Here is a 7,050-nt window from a genome sequence, read left to right on the forward strand (position 1 = left end):
GCTCATATTTAGATGTCCTATTTTGCAAATGCTGCCATCCTGAAATTTGGTGTGCTTGTTTGTCTTTGTGTCTATAGTGTATAATGATGTGATTGTGATGCTGTATTTCTGTGTTTATGTGCTGCAGAACAGGAACCTGCTGTAAAACAGCCATTATGCTGAGTCAGGCTTGATTTTTAGTAATCTTTTCATGTTAAATCAATAAAACAAATCAAATCAAATCAAAAAATCAGGATGTATCATTTACATGGGCACAAAATTAATTCATTCGGTCATAAAGAGCGTTTACATTCACCAGGCTTTTCTTCAGGATAGAAGTGCTGACGTGTAGAGTTTTAAACTTTCCCCAAGAAAAAAAAAACACTTCTGGGACAAACATAAACAGCCGTTCTGTGTTCTTCCTCCAGCTTTTTGTGTACTTACCTAAAACCTCTTTTATTACAYTTTACACCATCAAGGCATTCAATAATATTGGGCTCTTTCAAAGTTTCTAACAGAAATTTTGTATTGCTAACTGACCAATTTTTCTTCCCCTGACATACTGGGATCTGGTCAGGTGGAAATGCTTCAGCTCAAGTCTATTTTCCACAACCAAAATAACATGATCAGAATAMATGTTTACAAACACGTCATTTCGATTATCAAACGGCATAAACCACCCCCTCATTTGGATTATAGGTTTATTCTGATCGAGCTAAATCAGATCAGATGATTCCGATTGGGACATTTACATGACACTTTTTGATTCCAACTGGATGTTTATTCCAATTACTAATTTCCATATAAACGTAACTTGTGTTACAAAAGGCAAAAACTAAATAACTCTCCTGAAAGACAAAGGATTTGACTTGTTTCACTGTTACTAATGTTTGTTGGTGTAATTTCACATAACTGACAGACGTTAAAGCTACTGTGAACACTCTCACTACTGGTCAGCCTGCCCTATAAGTGGAACTGTGAAAAGAAACTTGGAACTTGTGATAAAACTCACAAAGGAACAGTAAAAACACAGCATCAGAAAGGCTCAGCTATTAGCTAGTAAAGAACAAAACAGAGAGCAACTTTTAACACATAGTAGGTACAAAAGTTCAGTGCATAGACCCTTATGTGTCAAGACAGAAACTTGAAGAGATGAGCTTCAGCATAAATTATTCAAAACCAGAGAAACCTAATTATCCACCTTTCTCCTGTTATAATTAATTGGAGTATAAAAATAATTTGAACCAAGTCTTTATCAGTAAGCCTCCCAGAATCTTTATAAAAAGAAAACACATATTTCAATCACATTTAATAATAAGTCTCACATTAAAACCAATGTCATTTGACAAAAGATTTCAGTCAAAATTAAAACAAATGTACAGATGATAAACATACTAATCCATCTTTATTACAGTTTCTGAATTAGCATGCAGAGCACTTAGTAAGCTTTCATGAATTCTTCATTTACTATAAGATGTAATGAAGTCTTTCTTGCAATTTAGCCCATCAATAATTWGTTACTCTAACTCAATGATCTCTGGAAATGGTGGCTATGAGAAATCCTATACCATTAATATTGCATTGAGCTCTTTCAGGCTTATCAGCAGGGCTTGGTCCTTAATGAGCCAATAGTCCTTAGCATTGTCAATATTTTATCCTTATGTACCTTTGTCCATTGAGATGGGACCTCATTTGGTAAGGTTAATGACCCTAAGTATGATGGCCAGGAGGGCCATGGGAAGGTTCCTAGTTATTAGACTGAGTTAAAAAAGTATAATGTTTTAAAGATGAAATGTAAAAAAGCTTTGCTTTCATAACTTTTACAATAAACTTGCTATAGTATCCAGTCTTTATTTTATTTTTGCTACATCTGAACAACAGATCCAGTTTATGTTCTGTTCTTTAACAAATTACTGCTGTAATTGCAAGGCTCCTTATTTTCCCCTTCCCTTTCATTTGATTCTGGTCAAGAGCCATGCCAGAGCCAGTGCTCTGCAACACACACACACACACACACACAAAATCTATTTCTTTGCTGCTTTCTAATCAAAACTCTCCTGGTAATTACAGACAGAGGAAAGTCCAGATACTGGCATAAGAGCCAGGGGCATTCACACACTCTTTAATGGAAGCACTTGTTTAGAAGCCTACATCCACCTACACACACTATTAATGGGTTGTACATATCACAGTCATGAATATGCATTCTTACCTTGGCTGATGGTTTCAATAACATGACTGGAGAATGAAAAGAAGCAACAAATAGTGGATCTCTGTAATTGGCTATCATCAAAAGTAATATGCAAATATGAGGCTTTTCTGCCAAATGTATTATATTGAAGGGAGAGCTGCTTTACAATATGACTGAATAAGCCTCGATCAAACAATAGTCAATTGGATCACTGCTGGACTTAGAAGCCCACTTTTCAGTAGCAGCTACTTTGCACCTGCAGTTTACATTTTAAAATAATTTCTGTCCAAAGTAATTTGACATTTTTAACAACTAAGTAAAAATATATAAAAAATAGAAGCTGTTCAGTTGCTAATATATTAGAATGAAGATTTTCATGTGTCAAAAGCAGTTAAGGAACCAGACAAAAATCAACCAGAAATGTGAATAACCGTGTCCATCAAACACACCCAGAAGAAACTTTTTCTCATTCTAAGTCAAAGCTCTGTCAGCATACAATGATGGAAAACAATAAAGATGTTATCCTCCACACAGAACCCCTGACAGCTATAGAGCTGTCATYATATGATCATAAAGTCATTCCCATGCCTAACTTGAAAGCATATTATTATCATTAAACAGCAACATTAAAATGTCAATCAATGCCATTCCAATATTGCCTCCCATTTTATTGCCAGAGATACCCACAAGCTCTGTTTTTCCTGTCTGTGTTCCATCATGATCTTATAATCACCACAGTGGGGGGGCATGGCACTACATCAAAATCTTAAGCAAATTGTTTTCTTAAACTAAGTAACTGTAAGTAACGTGATAAACAACAAATAGATGTGATCTATGGTTTTTATATTCATTTTTAAAAAGGCAGGGGTGGGGGCTGCAGTAGTGCCGTGGTCAGTGCTGCAGCCTTGTAATCCTGACACTGCAGGTTTAGAGCCCAGGTTGTGTCAGGAAGGTCAGTCGGCATAAAAAAATTGTCACATCATATATTTGCGAATGAGAGTGAACCACACTCAGGCTACGTTAACGCTTGCAGATCTTAATGCTCAATTGTGATTCTTTTTGTTTTGCATGGATGTGAAGAAATTTATTGGTTTAGGTACTGATTTAAATTACATACACATGGTATAGTCTTATGATAGAACTGTAAAGGTTGTTAAATGTGACTGTTTTGCTTAACTTGATTTTATATAAGTAGATACATGCCTGAACACAAATTCAACACATGACTAATGGTTTATCGTCATGAGTACAGTAGCATTTTTGTCTGGAGGCGTGGCCCCTTTAAGAGTAGAAACCCCTTCCTGATGATGTAATAAAATAGGCAGGGTCATGCCTGGAAGTGCTCTGTTAAATGAAACCACTTCCGGTTGTTCATGGCTGAAGCCTCACATTAAACTGGCCTCAGACAGGACGCCCTGGTTCCTTATGATTTATTATTCTTTTGCATGCTTTAGTACATTCTCCGTATGGTTCAAGCACACAGTGGGTAAACGAACACTCATAACTATATTTTCTTTCATATGTTTACATTGTATTTTAAATGCAACCTCAATCAGACTCCAGTGTGAACTCACCACTGCACCGATGTGACCTGAATGCACAGAAAATTACATTACATCACATTCAGCTCACTGTTTACAGAACGCTACAAGTTAGCATACTGATTCTGAAGTTGTGCAGTCAGAGTCGATTAAATAATTATCTGACATACTTGTTTAGTTCACTGCATAAATTCTAAGTGGCCAGCTGCTCCTGTGCACCATTGAATTTTTGGAAAAGGACCAACGTGCTAGAAGTAAAATCTCGACCCAGTAACTTTGGTATCGGTATGGTTCAAGACAGACATTAATGTGAAACGTTTCTGTCCTGGATTCTTAGTCATCCAGGACATGGTAAATTAAAAGAAAATAAAGATGAAGCAACTGGACATCTTTTCTGTAGCTGAAGACGTGGAATTACAAGATTTAACTGCCCAAGATTGGTATCAATATTCTAAACACTTGGATCTATCAGCTTACCAGCACCTCACTAACGTAACATTTGGATGAAATGTCACATGAGCGTTCAGACTGAGATTATTTCAAAACACAGATATGTATCCAATTCAGTACATCCTGAAAAGGCTTGGGTCAAATTTGAAAGAAATCGGATTTGTCACTGTCATGAAAAATTCCATTATGGGTTACTCAGAGGCAGGTGTCAAGAAACCTGGCTGTGCCAACCATTCCAAGGTTTGAAAACAGCCCGGCAGAGCCTCCCTTTGACCCCAACAGAGAGGAGGACGTGACAGAAAGAGAGGCCATAAGAGAGGCCGGGATGCAGGAATAAGGGGCCTGAAAGAAGAGAAACGCAGGAAGAAGAAAGTGAAGGAATAATAAGGAGTAATAAGTATTAATTTTGACTGATTTTAATGCTGACAAATAAATAACAAGTGTGATAATTATATGCTTGTTGCAAAGTGTGATTTAACTAATGTACTGTGATAATTAAGGTGTTTTAATGTAAGATGGTGATTTAGAGAAGTACTGATATGTGTCTTAAAATGAAGAAGAGTGTGTGTGCTACATTTGGACGGTAAAAAGGACAGACTGTACTTCTGCAAAACAGAAGAACAATAGAAAAAGGAGAAGTGGGGTTTTTGTCTGGAAAGTCCCAGAGGCCTAGTGGTGGAAACAAGGTGGTTTACCTCACCATGGAAAGTCCCTGAGAGTCCTATTACAAGAATCAGCAATATTACTTCACTCTGGAAAGTACACACAAAGTCCAGTGGTGGAAAACCTCAGCCAGGATGGCAGGAAGGAGGGTAAGATGCCCCAAAAACAGTATAAAAAGGGAGCAGTTTCAGCAGTAAGTCGTCTTCTGGCCCCGTCTGGAGTAAAGGCAGAAAAGGCAAGGACAGCCTAAGAAGCGGAGCACCAGATCCAAGAGACATCTCAGCTGGGATAAGCTGCCCCACTGCTATCTAGCAACCTACAGGCCAAGGACCAGATTAAATAAACCAGCTTTGAGAAGTTCTCTCTGACAACAGTCTGCTGCTTTTCATGGAGGTAAAAACAACTCAACTCCAAATTCCTTGCTCTCCAAATTAACAGAAAATGCCACACAGCCTAGTCACAAGGTTAGGTCAGTGCCTTAGATCTTTTTATTTTTATCACCATCAATTATTGTTCAATATTTTTAATCTGTATAATCAAATGTGGCTTTTTTTCCAAATTTCTATTAAACTGCTTACAGCATCATAAAGACAATTCCATGACCGGACATTGGTTTTTAAAGTTTTTTTCTCTGATTACATGTGTGTGTTGTTACTTCAAAGCAACAAGGTCTTAACATATTAATGAGTGTGTTTCCTTTGAAGCCAAGAGGTAATGATAAGAGGTCATAACTTCATAATAAGTTCATGTTTAATGGTTATTAGCCTGAGAAGATAGGATAACACCATTTAACAGTTCCCTTCAGACCTGCTGTCCAGGTCACTGAACATTATCTCGGTTATTGTAAGAAGTGCAGATCCTAATGGGGAGCGGCTACCATTAACAGTGGTGACTGGCTGCTGGAGGCGTCCTGAGCTACTGCGCTGATCCAGAGGCCGGGGTTCACAAAGGGAGCAACCACCGGAAGGAAGGCAGCTAGAGGCCGAGCTAAAGGCTCCCGCCCCTATCTCCTKGAGGAGACACGCCGGACTCGGCCACACAGGCCACCCCAGGTGGCTGTAAGTCTGGTCCATTGCCTCCAAACCAAGAAGGAGACATTGTCTCCTCTCCAAGACCCATCGGTGTCCTGGTGGGTAAACTGGGGGAGGAGCCACACAGGAAAACACAGGAAAAACAAATTGGATTTAGGTTGCATTTGCCTGCAGTGTTAACATAGCCTCATTCTCACAAAGTGCAGTTTTATTACCAATGTTTAGAATTAAAACATCCTGATATTGACAAGGATTATTGCTTTGCTTAAAACTGCAACAGAACTGAGAAGCACATAAATTTGGCCTGGCAACAACATGATGTGTGCATCATGTGGGGATTTTGGAGTCATAAAGGATCGTGACTGACCAACACTCAATGCAGTCAATTTTATGGTTAGATGAAAGAAATAAGAAAACAAAACAATTACATCAGTAACTGTTGCTCGACAGACAATCACAGCAAATTTATAGCCAATTTGAGTGTCACAGTGTGTTATACTTAGCAGAGGCTGGAGACGTGGAACTCCCAGGGTGTAATGCTGGATAACTCTAGCGCTGCTTTCAATAGCTGTTAAACTGCAATGGCTAGTTATTAGGAGTAGTGTGTATTGTGTTTATTGCTACTGAAAAAGAATATATGTCATTGTCTCCATACTTGTGCTTGTCATGACTTGCAAATGTTTCAAGTTGCTATGAAAGTCTCATACAGTCGTTATCGTCAGAATGTGTTCCACAGTTTATTTGTAACAGGGCAGCACACATCCACATTTGGATGAATAAAGACAGTAATAAAGCTGGGGTACTGGTAGGGGTTCTCCATTATGACAGGTTACAACTTCAGACAGCCAGAGAGTAAACAAATAAGATTTTAAATCCAAATAGAAGTGTCAGCGTTTGTATTTTAATGGGCCAGAATTAAACTATTTAGAAATTGATGTATGTAGGTCATAAAAGCTTAAGATGGTGGTTTTCATCCGCTGAACACAAAATAACCACAAAGATAGTCTGCACTGTAGGGGATATACTTTCAATGCACAAATAAGAGCATTCATATTTAGTACTTTGCATTGTGTTTAAATTACTGATAGCTCTAGCTTGTTTAGACTTACCTCAGATGTATGCATTGGAATCTTGGTTCACAGCACAGTTTGACCCTCTGAGACACACACACACACACACACAAAATCTATTTCTT

Source organism: Austrofundulus limnaeus, unplaced genomic scaffold (assembly GCF_001266775.1).
Source record: "Austrofundulus limnaeus strain Quisiro unplaced genomic scaffold, Austrofundulus_limnaeus-1.0 Scaffold6, whole genome shotgun sequence".
In the NCBI taxonomy this organism is placed as follows: Eukaryota; Metazoa; Chordata; class Actinopteri; order Cyprinodontiformes; family Rivulidae; genus Austrofundulus; species Austrofundulus limnaeus.